General features: G+C 38.3%; 9 non-coding genes across 9 annotated transcripts; all 9 read left to right on the top strand.

Moving 5' to 3' along the window:
• Positions 1-1,855: 1,855 nt before the first annotated feature.
• Positions 1,856-1,938, top strand: TRNAL-AAG (transfer RNA leucine (anticodon AAG)). Its single transcript has one exon. It is a non-coding gene; the product is annotated as a tRNA-Leu (tRNA).
• A 1,591-nt stretch (positions 1,939-3,529) lies between these two features.
• On the top strand, positions 3,530-3,612 carry TRNAL-AAG (transfer RNA leucine (anticodon AAG)). Its single transcript has one exon. It is a non-coding gene; the product is annotated as a tRNA-Leu (tRNA).
• A 754-nt stretch (positions 3,613-4,366) lies between these two features.
• Positions 4,367-4,449, top strand: TRNAL-AAG (transfer RNA leucine (anticodon AAG)). Its single transcript has one exon. It is a non-coding gene; the product is annotated as a tRNA-Leu (tRNA).
• A 1,480-nt stretch (positions 4,450-5,929) lies between these two features.
• TRNAL-AAG (transfer RNA leucine (anticodon AAG)) lies at positions 5,930-6,012 on the top strand. The gene has a single exon. It is a non-coding gene; the product is annotated as a tRNA-Leu (tRNA).
• Positions 6,013-6,751: 739 nt separating this feature from the next.
• Positions 6,752-6,834, top strand: TRNAL-AAG (transfer RNA leucine (anticodon AAG)). Its single transcript has one exon. It is a non-coding gene; the product is annotated as a tRNA-Leu (tRNA).
• A 1,480-nt stretch (positions 6,835-8,314) lies between these two features.
• Positions 8,315-8,397, top strand: TRNAL-AAG (transfer RNA leucine (anticodon AAG)). The gene has a single exon. It is a non-coding gene; the product is annotated as a tRNA-Leu (tRNA).
• A 996-nt stretch (positions 8,398-9,393) lies between these two features.
• On the top strand, positions 9,394-9,476 carry TRNAL-AAG (transfer RNA leucine (anticodon AAG)). The gene has a single exon. It is a non-coding gene; the product is annotated as a tRNA-Leu (tRNA).
• Positions 9,477-10,457: 981 nt separating this feature from the next.
• TRNAL-AAG (transfer RNA leucine (anticodon AAG)) lies at positions 10,458-10,540 on the top strand. The gene has a single exon. It is a non-coding gene; the product is annotated as a tRNA-Leu (tRNA).
• Positions 10,541-11,279: 739 nt separating this feature from the next.
• On the top strand, positions 11,280-11,362 carry TRNAL-AAG (transfer RNA leucine (anticodon AAG)). The gene has a single exon. It is a non-coding gene; the product is annotated as a tRNA-Leu (tRNA).
• The last annotated feature ends 3,817 nt before the right edge of the window (positions 11,363-15,179 follow it).

The raw sequence follows: 15,179 nt of genomic DNA, 5'->3' as shown, positions 1-15,179 counted from the left end.
CAGTATTTTCAGGTTAAAGCAAGAACAAGGGTTCTTCAGGACCTCTTTTTTACAGCACTGTTAATCATAAACCAATAACTACATGATGGAAATGGACAAGAAACAGTACTAATCTTTCTATTTTCTATTTCATATTTAAGTAACTATGTAAGACAATACAGATTCCTCTGCTTACTTGAGTGAATGTTATAGAGAATGGAACTCCACTAAACTACTGCTGGGTACCTCCCAGGGTAGTTTTTCTGTATTTTCAGGTTAAAGCAAGAACAAGGGTTCTTCAGGACCTCTTTGTTACAGCACTGTTAATCATAAACCAATAACTACATGATGGAAATGGACAAGAAACAGTTCTAATCTTTCTATTTTAAATTCCCAAAAACTGGACCCTTAACATGACGGTTTTTTCTTCCATATCTGAAAGGCTTGGCTTTTCTATAAGTCAGGATGGCCGAGCGGTCTAAGGCTCTGCGTTAAGGTCGCAGTCTCCCCTGGAGGCGTCGGTTCAAATCCCACTTCTGACAATACAACTTTTCTTAAACACACTGCAATGTCATTCCGACAGCGCTAATGAAAAAACACGCCCCAAAATGTTAGACTCTTCAGATGACTGGCTTGGCATCCAATCTTGAAAGTTTTCTTATTTGTGTAGGATAGGATGACCGAGCAGTCTCTCGTGAAGGCGTGGATTTAAATCCCACTTTTGAATACTCATATTTAAGTAAACTATGTAAGACAATACCGATTCCTCTGCTTACTTGAGTGAATGTTATAGAGAATGGAACTCCACTAAACTACTGCTGGGTACCTCCCAGGGTAGTTTTTCTGTATTTTCAGGTTAAAGCAAGAACAAGGGTTCTTCAGGACCTCTTTTTTACAGCACTGTTAATCATAAACCAATAACTACATGATGGAAATGGACAAGAAACAGTACTAATCTTTCTATTTTCTATTTCATATTTAAGTAACTATGTAAGACAATACAGATTCCTCTGCTTACTTGAGTGAATGTTATAGAGAATGGAACTCCACTAAACTACTGCTGGGTACCTCCCAGGGTAGTTTTTCTGTATTTTCAGGTTAAAGCAAGAACAAGGGTTCTTCAGGACCTCTTTGTTACAGCACTGTTAATCATAAACCAATAACTACATGATGGAAATTGACAAGAAACAGTTCTAATCTTTCCATTTTAAATTCCCAAAAACTGGACCCTTAACATGACGGTTTTTTCTTCCATATCTGAAAGGCTTGGCTTTTCTATAAGTCAGGATGGCCGAGCGGTCTAAGGCGCTGCGTTCAGGTTGCAGTCTCCCCTGAAGGCGAGGGTTCAAATCCCACTTCTGACAATACAACTTTTCTTAAACACACTGCAATGTCATTCCGACAGCGCTAATGAAAAAACCCACTATGCCAAAACACGCCCCAAAATGTTAGACTCTTCAGATGACTGGCTTGGCATCCAATTTTGAAAGTTTTCTTATTTGTGTAGGATAGGATGACCGAGCAGTCTCTCGTGAAGGCGTGGATTTAAATCCCACTTTTGAATACTCATATTTAAGTAAACTATGTAAGACAATACCGATTCCTCTGCTTACTTGAGTGAATGTTATAGAGAATGGAACTCCACTAAACTACTGCTGGGTACCTCCCAGGGTAGTTTTTCTGTATTTTCAGGTTAAAGCAAGAACAAGGGTTCTTCAGGACCTCTTTTTTACAGCACTGTTAATCATAAACCAATAACTACATGATGGAAATGGACAAGAAACAGTTCTAATCTTTCTATTTTAAATTCCCAAAAACTGGACCCTTAACATGACGGTTTTTTCTTCCATATCTGAAAGGCTTGGCTTTTCTATAAGTCAGGATGGCCGAGCAGTCTAAGGCGCTGCGTTAAGGTCGCAGTCTCCCCTGGAGGCGTGGGTTCAAATCCCACTTCTGACAATACAACTTTTCTTAAACACACTGCAATGTCATTCCGACAGCGCTAGTGAAAAAACCCACTATGCCAAAACACGCCCCAAAATGTTAGACTCTTCAGATGACTGGCTTGGCATCCAATCTTGAAAGTTTTCTTATTTGTGTAGGATAGGATGACCGAGCAGTCTCTCGTGAAGGCGTGGATTTAAATCCCACTTTTGAATACTCATATTTAAGTAAACTATGTAAGACAATACCGATTCCTCTGCTTACTTGAGTGAATGTTATAGAGAATGGAACTCCACTAAACTACTGCTGGGTACCTCCCAGGGTAGTTTTTCTGTATTTTCAGGTTAAAGCAAGAACAAGGGTTCTTCAGGACCTCTTTTTTACAGCACTGTTAATCATAAACCAATAACTACATGATGGAAATGGACAAGAAACAGTACTAATCTTTCTATTTTCTATTTCATATTTAAGTAACTATGTAAGACAATACAGATTCCTCTGCTTACTTGAGTGAATGTTATAGAGAATGGAACTCCACTAAACTACTGCTGGGTACCTCCCAGGGTAGTTTTTCTGTATTTTCAGGTTAAAGCAAGAACAAGGGTTCTTCAGGACCTCTTTGTTACAGCACTGTTAATCATAAACCAATAACTACATGATGGAAATGGACAAGAAACAGTTCTAATCTTTCTATTTTAAATTCCCAAAAACTGGACCCTTAACATGACGGTTTTTTCTTCCATATCTGAAAGGCTTGGCTTTTCTATAAGTCAGGATGGCTGAGTGGTCTAAGGCGCTGCGTTCAGGTTGCAGTCTCCCCTGCAGGCGAGGGTTCAAATCCCACTTCTGACAATACAACTTTTCTTAAACACACTGCAATGTCATTCCGACAGCGCTAATGAAAAAACCCACTATGCCAAAACACGCCCCAAAATGTTAGACTCTTCAGATGACTGGCTTGGCATCCAATTTTGAAAGTTTTCTTATTTGTGTAGGATAGGATGACCGAGCAGTCTCTCGTGAAGGCGTGGATTTAAATCCCACTTTTGAATACTCATATTTAAGTAAACTATGTAAGACAATACCGATTCCTCTGCTTACTTGAGTGAATGTTATAGAGAATGGAACTCCACTAAACTACTGCTGGGTACCTCCCAGGGTAGTTTTTCTGTATTTTCAGGTTAAAGCAAGAACAAGGGTTCTTCAGGACCTCTTTTTTACAGCACTGTTAATCATAAACCAATAACTACATGATGGAAATGGACAAGAAACAGTACTAATCTTTCTATTTTCTATTTCATATTTAAGTAACTATGTAAGACAATACAGATTCCTCTGCTTACTTGAGTGAATGTTATAGAGAATGGAACTCAACTAAACTACTGCTGGGTACCTCCCAGGGTAGTTTTTCTTTATTTTCAGGTTAAAGCAAGAACAAGGGTTCTTCAGGACCTCTTTGTTACAGCACTGTTAATCATAAACCAATAACTACATGATGGAAATGGACAAGAAACAGTTCTAATCTTTCTATTTTAAATTCCCAAAAACTGGACCCTTAACATGACGGTTTTTTCTTCCATTTCTGAAAGGCTTGGCTTTTCTATAAGTCAGGATGGCCGAGCGGTCTAAGGCACTGCGTTAAGGTCGCAGTCTCCCCTGGAGGCGTGGGTTCAAATCCCACTTCTGACAATACAACTTTTCTTAAACACACTGCAATGTCATTCCGACAGCGCTAGTGAAAAAACCCACTATGCCAAAACACGCCCCAAAATGTTAGACTCTTCAGATGACTGGCTTGGCATCCAATCTTGAAAGTTTTCTTATTTGTGTAGGATAGGATGACCGAGCAGTCTCTCGTGAAGGCGTGGATTTAAATCCCACTTTTGAATACTCATATTTAAGTAAACTATGTAAGACAATACCGATTCCTCTGCTTACTTGAGTGAATGTTATAGAGAATGGAACTCCACTAAACTACTGCTGGGTACCTCCCAGGGTAGTTTTTCTGTATTTTCAGGTTAAAGCAAGAACAAGGGTTCTTCAGGACCTCTTTTTTACAGCACTGTTAATCATAAACCAATAACTACATGATGGAAATGGACAAGAAACAGTACTAATCTTTCTATTTTCTATTTCATATTTAAGTAACTATGTAAGACAATACAGATTCCTCTGCTTATTTGAGTGAAAGTTATAGAGAATGGAACTCAACTAAACTACTGCTGGGTACCTCCCAGGGTAGTTTTTCTGTATTTTCAGGTTAAAGCAAGAACAAGGGTTCTTCAGGACCTCTTTGTTACAGCACTGTTAATCATAAACCAATAACTACATGATGGAAATGGACAAGAAACAGTTCTAATCTTTCTATTTTAAATTCCCAAAAACTGGACCCTTAACATGACGGTTTTTTCTTCCATATCTGAAAGGCTTGGCTTTTCTATAAGTCAGGATGGCCGAGCAGTCTAAGGCGCTGCGTTAAGGTCGCAGTCTCCCCTGGAGGCGTGGGTTCAAATCCCACTTCTGACAATACAACTTTTCTTAAACACACTGCAATGTCATTCCGACAGCGCTAGTGAAAAAACCCACTATGCCAAAACACGCCCCAAAATGTTAGACTCTTCAGATGACTGGCTTGGCATCCAATCTTGAAAGTTTTCTTATTTGTGTAGGATAGGATGACCGAGCAGTCTCTCGTGAAGGCGTGGATTTAAATCCCACTTTTGAATACTCATATTTAAGTAAACTATGTAAGACAATACCGATTCCTCTGCTTACTTGAGTGAATGTTATAGAGAATGGAACTCCACTAAACTACTGCTGGGTACCTCCCAGGGTAGTTTTTCTGTATTTTCAGGTTAAAGCAAGAACAAGGGTTCTTCAGGACCTCTTTTTTACAGCACTGTTAATCATAAACCAATAACTACATGATGGAAATGGACAAGAAACAGTACTAATCTTTCTATTTTCTATTTCATATTTAAGTAACTATGTAAGACAATACAGATTCCTCTGCTTACTTGAGTGAATGTTATAGAGAATGGAACTCCACTAAACTACTGCTGGGTACCTCCCAGGGTAGTTTTTCTGTATTTTCAGGTTAAAGCAAGAACAAGGGTTCTTCAGGACCTCTTTGTTACAGCACTGTTAATCATAAACCAATAACTACATGATGGAAATGGACAAGAAACAGTACTAATCTTTCTATTTTCTATTTCATATTTAAGTAACTATGAAAGACAATACAGATTCCTCTGCTTACTTGAGTGAATGTTATAGAGAATGGAACTCCACTAAACTACTGCTGGGTACCTCCCAGGGTAGTTTTTCTGTATTTTCAGGTTAAAGCAAGAACAAGGGTTCTTCAGGACCTCTTTTTTACAGCACTGTTAATCATAAACCAATAACTACATGATGGAAATGGACAAGAAACAGTACTAATCTTTCTATTTTCTATTTCATATTTAAGTAACTATGTAAGACAATACAGATTCCTCTGCTTACTTGAGTGAATGTTATAGAGAATGGAACTCCACTAAACTACTGCTGGGTACCTCCCAGGGTAGTTTTTCTGTATTTTCAGGTTAAAGCAAGAACAAAGGTTCTTCAGGACCTCTTTGTTACAGCACTGTTAATTATAAACCAATAACTACATGATGGAAATGGACAAGAAACAGTACTAATCTTTCTATTTTCTATTTCATATTTAAGTAACTATGTAAGACAATACAGATTCCTCTGCTTACTTGAGTGAATGTTATAGAGAATGGAACTCCACTAAACTACTGCTGGGTACCTCCCAGGGTAGTTTTTCTGTATTTTCAGGTTAAAGCAAGAACAAGGGTTCTTCAGGACCTCTTTGTTACAGCACTGTTAATCATAAACCAATAACTACATGATGGAAATGGACAAGAAACAGTTCTAATCTTTCTATTTTAAATTCCCAAAAACTGGACCCTTAACATGACGGTTTTTTCTTCCATATCTGAAAGGCGTGGCTTTTCTATAAGTCAGGATGGCCGAGCGGTCTAAGGCGCTGCGTTAAGGTCGCAGTCTCCCCTGGAGGCGTGGGTTCAAATCCCACTTCTGACAATACAACTTTTCTTAAACACACTGCAATGTCATTCCGACAGCACTAGTGAAAAAACACGCCCCAAAATGTTAGACTCTTCAGATGACTGGCTTGGCATCCAATCTTGAAAGTTTTCTTATTTGTGTAGGATAGGATGACCGAGCAGTCTCTCGTGAAGGCGTGGATTTAAATCCCACTTTTGAATACTCATATTTAAGTAAACTATGTAAGACAATACCGATTCCTCTGCTTACTTGAGTGAATGTTATAGAGAATGGAACTCCACTAAACTACTGCTGGGTACCTCCCAGGGTAGTTTTTCTGTATTTTCAGGTTAAAGCAAGAACAAGGGTTCTTCAGGACCTCTTTTTTACAGCACTGTTAATCATAAACCAATAACTACATGATGGAAATGGACAAGAAACAGTACTAATCTTTCTATTTTCTATTTCATATTTAAGTAACTATGTAAGACAATACAGATTCCTCTGCTTATTTGAGTGAAAGTTATAGAGAATGGAACTCAACTAAACTACTGCTGGGTACCTCCCAGGGTAGTTTTTCTGTATTTTCAGGTTAAAGCAAGAACAAGGGTTCTTCAGGACCTCTTTGTTACAGCACTGTTAATCATAAACCAATAACTACATGATGGAAATGGACAAGAAACAGTTCTAATCTTTCTATTTTAAATTCCCAAAAACTGGACCCTTAACATGACGGTTTTTTCTTCCATATCTGAAAGGCTTGGCTTTTCTATAAGTCAGGATGGCCGAGCAGTCTAAGGCGCTGCGTTAAGGTCGCAGTCTCCCCTGGAGGCGTGGGTTCAAATCCCACTTCTGACAATACAACTTTTCTTAAACACACTGCAATGTCATTCCGACAGCGCTAGTGAAAAAACCCACTATGCCAAAACACGCCCCAAAATGTTAGACTCTTCAGATGACTGGCTTGGCATCCAATCTTGAAAGTTTTCTTATTTGTGTAGGATAGGATGACCGAGCAGTCTCTCGTGAAGGCGTGGATTTAAATCCCACTTTTGAATACTCATATTTAAGTAAACTATGTAAGACAATACCGATTCCTCTGCTTACTTGAGTGAATGTTATAGAGAATGGAACTCCACTAAACTACTGCTGGGTACCTCCCAGGGTAGTTTTTCTGTATTTTCAGGTTAAAGCAAGAACAAGGGTTCTTCAGGACCTCTTTTTTACAGCACTGTTAATCATAAACCAATAACTACATGATGGAAATGGACAAGAAACAGTACTAATCTTTCTATTTTCTATTTCATATTTAAGTAACTATGTAAGACAATACAGATTCCTCTGCTTACTTGAGTGAATGTTATAGAGAATGGAACTCCACTAAACTACTGCTGGGTACCTCCCAGGGTAGTTTTTCTGTATTTTCAGGTTAAAGCAAGAACAAGGGTTCTTCAGGACCTCTTTGTTACAGCACTGTTAATCATAAACCAATAACTACATGATGGAAATGGACAAGAAACAGTACTAATCTTTCTATTTTCTATTTCATATTTAAGTAACTATGAAAGACAATACAGATTCCTCTGCTTACTTGAGTGAATGTTATAGAGAATGGAACTCCACTAAACTACTGCTGGGTACCTCCCAGGGTAGTTTTTCTGTATTTTCAGGTTAAAGCAAGAACAAGGGTTCTTCAGGACCTCTTTTTTACAGCACTGTTAATCATAAACCAATAACTACATGATGGAAATGGACAAGAAACAGTACTAATCTTTCTATTTTCTATTTCATATTTAAGTAACTATGTAAGACAATACAGATTCCTCTGCTTACTTGAGTGAATGTTATAGAGAATGGAACTCCACTAAACTACTGCTGGGTACCTCCCAGGGTAGTTTTTCTGTATTTTCAGGTTAAAGCAAGAACAAAGGTTCTTCAGGACCTCTTTGTTACAGCACTGTTAATTATAAACCAATAACTACATGATGGAAATGGACAAGAAACAGTACTAATCTTTCTATTTTCTATTTCATATTTAAGTAACTATGTAAGACAATACAGATTCCTCTGCTTACTTGAGTGAATGTTATAGAGAATGGAACTCCACTAAACTACTGCTGGGTACCTCCCAGGGTAGTTTTTCTGTATTTTCAGGTTAAAGCAAGAACAAGGGTTCTTCAGGACCTCTTTGTTACAGCACTGTTAATCATAAACCAATAACTACATGATGGAAATGGACAAGAAACAGTTCTAATCTTTCTATTTTAAATTCCCAAAAACTGGACCCTTAACATGACGGTTTTTTCTTCCATATCTGAAAGGCGTGGCTTTTCTATAAGTCAGGATGGCCGAGCGGTCTAAGGCGCTGCGTTAAGGTCGCAGTCTCCCCTGGAGGCGTGGGTTCAAATCCCACTTCTGACAATACAACTTTTCTTAAACACACTGCAATGTCATTCCGACAGCGCTAGTGAAAAAACCCACTATGCCAAAACACGCCCCAAAATGTTAGACTCTTCAGATGACTGGCTTGGCATCCAATCTTGAAAGTTTTCTTATTTGTGTAGGATAGGATGACCGAGCAGTCTCTCGTGAAGGCGTGGATTTAAATCCCACTTTTGAATACTCATATTTAAGTAAACTATGTAAGACAATACAGATTCCTCTGCTTACTTGAGTGAATGTTATAGAGAATGGAACTCCACTAAACTACTGCTGGGTACCTCCCAGGATAGTTTTTTTGTATTTTCAGGTTAAAGCAAGAACAAGGATTCTTCAGGACCTCTTTGTTACAGCACTGTTAATCATAAACCAATAACTACATGATGGAAATGGACAAGAAACAGTACTAATCTTTCTATTTTCTATTTCATATTTAAGTAACTATGTAAGACAATACAGATTCCTCTGCTTACTTGAGTGAATGTTATAGAGAATGGAACTCCACTAAACTACTGCTGGGTACCTCCCAGGGTAGTTTTTCTGTATTTTCAGGTTAAAGCAAGAACAAGGGTTCTTCAGGACCTCTTTGTTACAGCACTGTTAATCATAAACCAATAACTACATGATGGAAATGGACAAGAAACAGTACTAATCTTTCTATTTTCTATTTCATATTTAAGTAACTATGTAAGACAATACAGATTCCTCTGCTTACTTGAGTGAATGTTATAGAGAATGGAACTCCACTAAACTACTGCTGGGTACCTCCCAGGGTAGTTTTTCTGTATTTTCAGGTTAAAGCAAGAACAAGGGTTCTTCAGGACCTCTTTGTTACAGCACTGTTAATCATAAACCAATAACTACATGATGGAAATGGACAAGAAACAGTTCTAATCTTTCTATTTTAAATTCCCAAAAACTGGACCCTTAACATGACGGTTTTTTCTTCCATATCTGAAAGGCGTGGCTTTTCTATAAGTCAGGATGGCCGAGCGGTCTAAGGTGCTGCGTTAAGGTCGCAGTCTCCCCTGGAGGCGTGGGTTCAAATCCCACTTCTGACAATACAACTTTTCTTAAACACACTGCAATGTCATTCCGACAGCACTAGTGAAAAAACACGCCCCAAAATGTTAGACTCTTCAGATGACTGGCTTGGCATCCAATCTTGAAAGCTTTCTTATTTGTGTAGGATAGGATGACCGAGCAGTCTCTCGTGAAGGCGTGGATTTAAATCCCACTTTTGAATACTCATATTTAAGTAAACTATGTAAGACAATACAGATTCCTCTGCTTACTTGAGTGAATGTTATAGAGAATGGAACTCCACTAAACTACTGCTGGGTACCTCCCAGGATAGTTTTTTTGTATTTTCAGGTTAAAGCAAGAACAAGGATTCTTCAGGACCTCTTTGTTACAGCACTGTTAATCATAAACCAATAACTACATGATGGAAATGGACAAGAAACAGTACTAATCTTTCTATTTTCTATTTCATATTTAAGTAACTATGTAAGACAATACAGATTCCTCTGCTTACTTGAGTGAATGTTATAGAGAATGGAACTCCACTAAACTACTGCTGGGTACCTCCCAGGGTAGTTTTTCTGTATTTTCAGGTTAAAGCAAGAACAAGGGTTCTTCAGGACCTCTTTGTTACAGCACTGTTAATCATAAACCAATAACTACATGATGGAAATGGACAAGAAACAGTACTAATCTTTCTATTTTCTATTTCATATTTAAGTAACTATGTAAGACAATACAGATTCCTCTGCTTACTTGAGTGAATGTTATAGAGAATGGAACTCCACTAAACTACTGCTGGGTACCTCCCAGGGTAGTTTTTCTGTATTTTCAGGTTAAAGCAAGAACAAGGGTTCTTCAGGACCTCTTTGTTACAGCACTGTTAATCATAAACCAATAACTACATGATGGAAATGGACAAGAAACAGTTCTAATCTTTCTATTTTAAATTCCCAAAAACTGGACCCTTAACATGACGGTTTTTTCTTCCATATCTGAAAGGCGTGGCTTTTCTATAAGTCAGGATGGCCGAGCGGTCTAAGGTGCTGCGTTAAGGTTGCAGTCTCCCCTGGAGGCGTGGGTTCAAATCCCACTTCTGACAATACAACTTTTCTTAAACACACTGCAATGTCATTCCGACAGCACTAGTGAAAAAACACGCCCCAAAATGTTAGACTCTTCAGATGACTGGCTTGGCATCCAATCTTGAAAGTTTTCTTATTTGTGTAGGATAGGATGACAGAGCAGTCTCTCGTGAAGGCGTGGATTTAAATCCCACTTTTGAATACTCATATTTAAGTAAACTATGTAAGACAATACAGATTCCTCTGCTTACTTGAGTGAATGTTATAGAGAATGGAACTCCACTAAACTACTGCTGGGTACCTCCCAGGGTAGTTTTTCTGTATTTTCAGGTTAAAGCAAGAACAAGGGTTCTTCAGGACCTCTTTGTTACAGCACTGTTAATCATAAACCAATAACTACATGATGGAAATGGACAAGAAACAGTACTAATCTTTCTATTTTCTATTTCATATTTAAGTAACTATGTAAGACAATACAGATTCCTCTGCTTACTTGAGTGAATGTTATAGAGAATGGAACTCCACTAAACTACTGCTGGGTACCTCCCAGGATAGTTTTTTTGTATTTTCAGGTTAAAGCAAGAACAAGGATTCTTCAGGACCTCTTTGTTACAGCACTGTTAATCATAAACCAATAACTACATGATGGAAATGGACAAGAAACAGTTCTAATCTTTCTATTTTAAATTCCCAAAAACTGGACCCTTAACATGACGGTTTTTTCTTCCATATCTGAAAGGCTTGGCTTTTCTATGAGTCAGGATGGCCGAGCGGTCTAAGGCGCTGCGTTAAGGTCGCAGTCTCCCCTGGAGGCGTGGGTTCAAATCCCACTTCTGACAATACAACTTTTATTAAACACTAGTGAAAAAACCCACTATGCCAAAACACGCCCCAAAATGTTAGACTCTTCAGATGACTGGCTTGGCATCCAATCTTGAAAGTTTTCTTATTTGTGTAGGATAGGATGACCGAGCAGTCTCTCGTGAAGGCGTGGATTTAAATCCCACTTTTGAATACTCATATTTAAGTAAACTATGTAAGACAATACCGATTCCTCTGCTTACTTGAGTGAATGTTATAGAGAATGGAACTCCACTAAACTACTGCTGGGTACCTCCCAGGGTAGTTTTTCTGTATTTTCAGGTTAAAGCAAGAACAAGGGTTCTTCAGGACCTCTTTTTTACAGCACTGTTAATCATAAACCAATAACTACATGATGGAAATGGACAAGAAACAGTACTAATCTTTCTATTTTCTATTTCATATTTAAGTAACTATGTAAGACAATACAGATTCCTCTGCTTACTTGAGTGAATGTTATAGAGAATGGAACTCCACTAAACTACTGCTGGGTACCTCCCAGGGTAGTTTTTCTGTATTTTCAGGTTAAAGCAAGAACAAGGGTTCTTCAGGACCTCTTTGTTACAGCACTGTTAATCATAAACCAATAACTACATGATGGAAATGGACAAGAAACAGTTCTAATCTTTCTATTTTAAATTCCCAAAAACTGGACCCTTAACATGACGGTTTTTTCTTCCATTTCTGAAAGGCTTGGCTTTTCTATAAGTCAGGATGGCCGAGCGGTCTAAGGCGCTGCGTTCAGGTCGCAGTCTCCCCTGGAGGCGTGGCTTCAAATCCCACTTCTGACAATACAACTTTTATTAAACACACTGCAATGTCATTCCGACAGCGCTAGTGAAAAAACCCACTATGCCAAAACATAATCGACACACACAGAAATGGAACAAAAAATGGCAGCCCCCATAGGGAAGAAAAAGTGTAAAAATAAGAAACAGTAAAACACAAACACACAAATGAATATAAACGTTTTTATTAAAGCACTAACATCTTTAACATATAAAAAAATTATTTGTGATGACACTGTTCCTTTAAACAAACTGCAATGTCATTCCGACAGCGCTAGTGAAAAAACCCACTATGCCAAAACACGCCCCAAAATGTTAGACTCTTCAGATGACTGGCTTGGCATCCAATCTTGAAAGTTTTCTTATTTGTGTAGGATAGGATGACCGAGCAGTCTCTCGTGAAGGCGTGGATTTAAATCCCACTTTTGAATACTCATATTTAAGTAAACTATGTAAGACAATACCGATTCCTCTGCTTACTTGAGTGAATGTTATAGAGAATGGAACTCCACTAAACTACTGCTGGGTACCTCCCAGGGTAGTTTTTCTGTATTTTCAGGTTAAAGCAAGAACAAGGGTTCTTCAGGACCTCTTTTTTACAGCACTGTTAATCATAAACCAATAACTACATGATGGAAATGGACAAGAAACAGTACTAATCTTTCTATTTTCTATTTCATATTTAAGTAACTATGTAAGACAATACAGATTCCTCTGCTTACTTGAGTGAATGTTATAGAGAATGGAACTCCACTAAACTACTGCTGGGTACCTCCCAGGGTAGTTTTTCTGTATTTTCAGGTTAAAGCAAGAACAAGGGTTCTTCAGGACCTCTTTGTTACAGCACTGTTAATCATAAACCAATAACTACATGATGGAAATGGACAAGAAACAGTTCTAATCTTTCTATTTTAAATTCCCAAAAACTGGACCCTTAACATGACGGTTTTTTCTTCCATTTCTGAAAGGCTTGGCTTTTCTATAAGTCAGGATGGCCGAGCGGTCTAAGGCGCTGCGTTCAGGTCGCAGTCTCCCCTGGAGGCGTGGCTTCAAATCCCACTTCTGACAATACAACTTTTATTAAACACACTGCAATGTCATTCCGACAGCGCTAGTGAAAAAACCCACTATGCCAAAACACGCCCCAAAATGTTAGACTCTTCAGATGACTGGCTTGGCATCCAATCTTGAAAGTTTTCTTATTTGTGTAGGATAGGATGACCGAGCAGTCTCTCGTGAAGGCGTGGATTTAAATCCCACTTTTGAATACTCATATTTAAGTAAACTATGTAAGACAATACCGATTCCTCTGCTTACTTGAGTGAATGTTATAGAGAATGGAACTCCACTAAACTACTGCTGGGTACCTCCCAGGGTAGTTTTTCTGTATTTTCAGGTTAAAGCAAGAACAAGGGTTCTTCAGGACCTCTTTTTTACAGCACTGTTAATCATAAACCAATAACTACATGATGGAAATGGACAAGAAACAGTACTAATCTTTCTATTTTCTATTTCATATTTAAGTAACTATGTAAGACAATACAGATTCCTCTGCTTACTTGAGTGAATGTTATAGAGAATGGAACTCCACTAAACTACTGCTGGGTACCTCCCAGGGTAGTTTTTCTGTATTTTCAGGTTAAAGCAAGAACAAGGGTTCTTCAGGACCTCTTTGTTACAGCACTGTTAATCATAAACCAATAACTACATGATGGAAATGGACAAGAAACAGTTCTAATCTTTCTATTTTAAATTCCCAAAAATTGGACCCTTAACATGACGGTTTTTTCTTCCATTTCTGAAAGGCTTGGCTTTTCTATAAGTCAGGATGGCCGAGCGGTCTAAGGTGCTGCCTTCAGGTCGCAGTCTCCCCTGGAGGCGTGGGTTCAAATCCCACTTCTGACAATACAACTTTTATTAAACACACTGCAATGTCATTCCGACAGCGCTAGTGAAAAAACCCACTATGCCAAAACACACCCCAAAATGTTAGACTCTTCAGATGACTGGCTTGGCCTCCAATCTTGAAAGTTTTCTTATTTGTGTAGGATAGGATGACCAAGCAGTCTCTCGTGAAGGCGTGGATTTAAATCCCACTTTTGAATACTCATATTTAAGTAAACTATGTAAGACAATACCGATTCCTCTGCTTACTTGAGTGAATGTTATAGAGAATGGAACTCCACTAAACTACTGCTGGGTACCTCCCAGGGTAGTTTTTCTGTATTTTCAGGTTAAAGCAAGAACAAGGGTTCTTCAGGACCTCTTTTTTACAGCACTGTTAATCATAAACCAATAACTACATGATGGAAATGGACAAGAAACAGTACTAATCTTTCTATTTTCTATTTCATATTTAAGTAACTATGTAAGACAATACAGATTCCTCTGCTTACTTGAGTGAATGTTATAGAGAATGGAACTCCACTAAACTACTGCTGGGTACCTCCCAGGGTAGTTTTTCTGTATTTTCAGGTTAAAGCAAGAACAAGGGTTCTTCAGGACCTCTTTGTTACAGCACTGTTAATCATAAACCAATAACTACATGATGGAAATGGACAAGAAACAGTTCTAATCTTTCTATTTTAAATTCCCAAAAACTGGACCCTTAACATGACGGTGTTTTCTTCCATTTCTGAAAGGCTTGATTTTCTATAAGTCAGGATGGCCGAGCGGTCTAAGGCACTGCGTTCAGGTCGCAGTCTCCCCTGGAGGTGTGGGTTCAAATCCCCCTTCTGACAATACAACTTTTATTAAAGGGAATATGTTGCCAGAAAAACATTTTTTTTTTAAAAATTAAACATTTAGTGTGTGGGTGATTAAACATTGTTCAAATTTTTTTTATTTTTTTCGCGAGTCAGGAAATATTATAAATTGTTTTTAATTTATAATACTACCCATTTTTGGTCACTAGATGGAGCTAGTTCCCAAAATTGCAGCATTGCAACATTGGGTTAAAAGCCCTCGCTCTAGTGAGCTCTCAGCATCCCCCCCTCCTTTATCCTGG

This window comes from Rhinoderma darwinii, chromosome 3 (assembly GCF_050947455.1).
Source record: "Rhinoderma darwinii isolate aRhiDar2 chromosome 3, aRhiDar2.hap1, whole genome shotgun sequence".
Classification (NCBI taxonomy): domain Eukaryota; kingdom Metazoa; phylum Chordata; class Amphibia; order Anura; family Rhinodermatidae; genus Rhinoderma; species Rhinoderma darwinii.
Note: the sequence above shows the minus strand (reverse complement) of the source record. Positions and strands in the feature narration are given on the sequence as shown.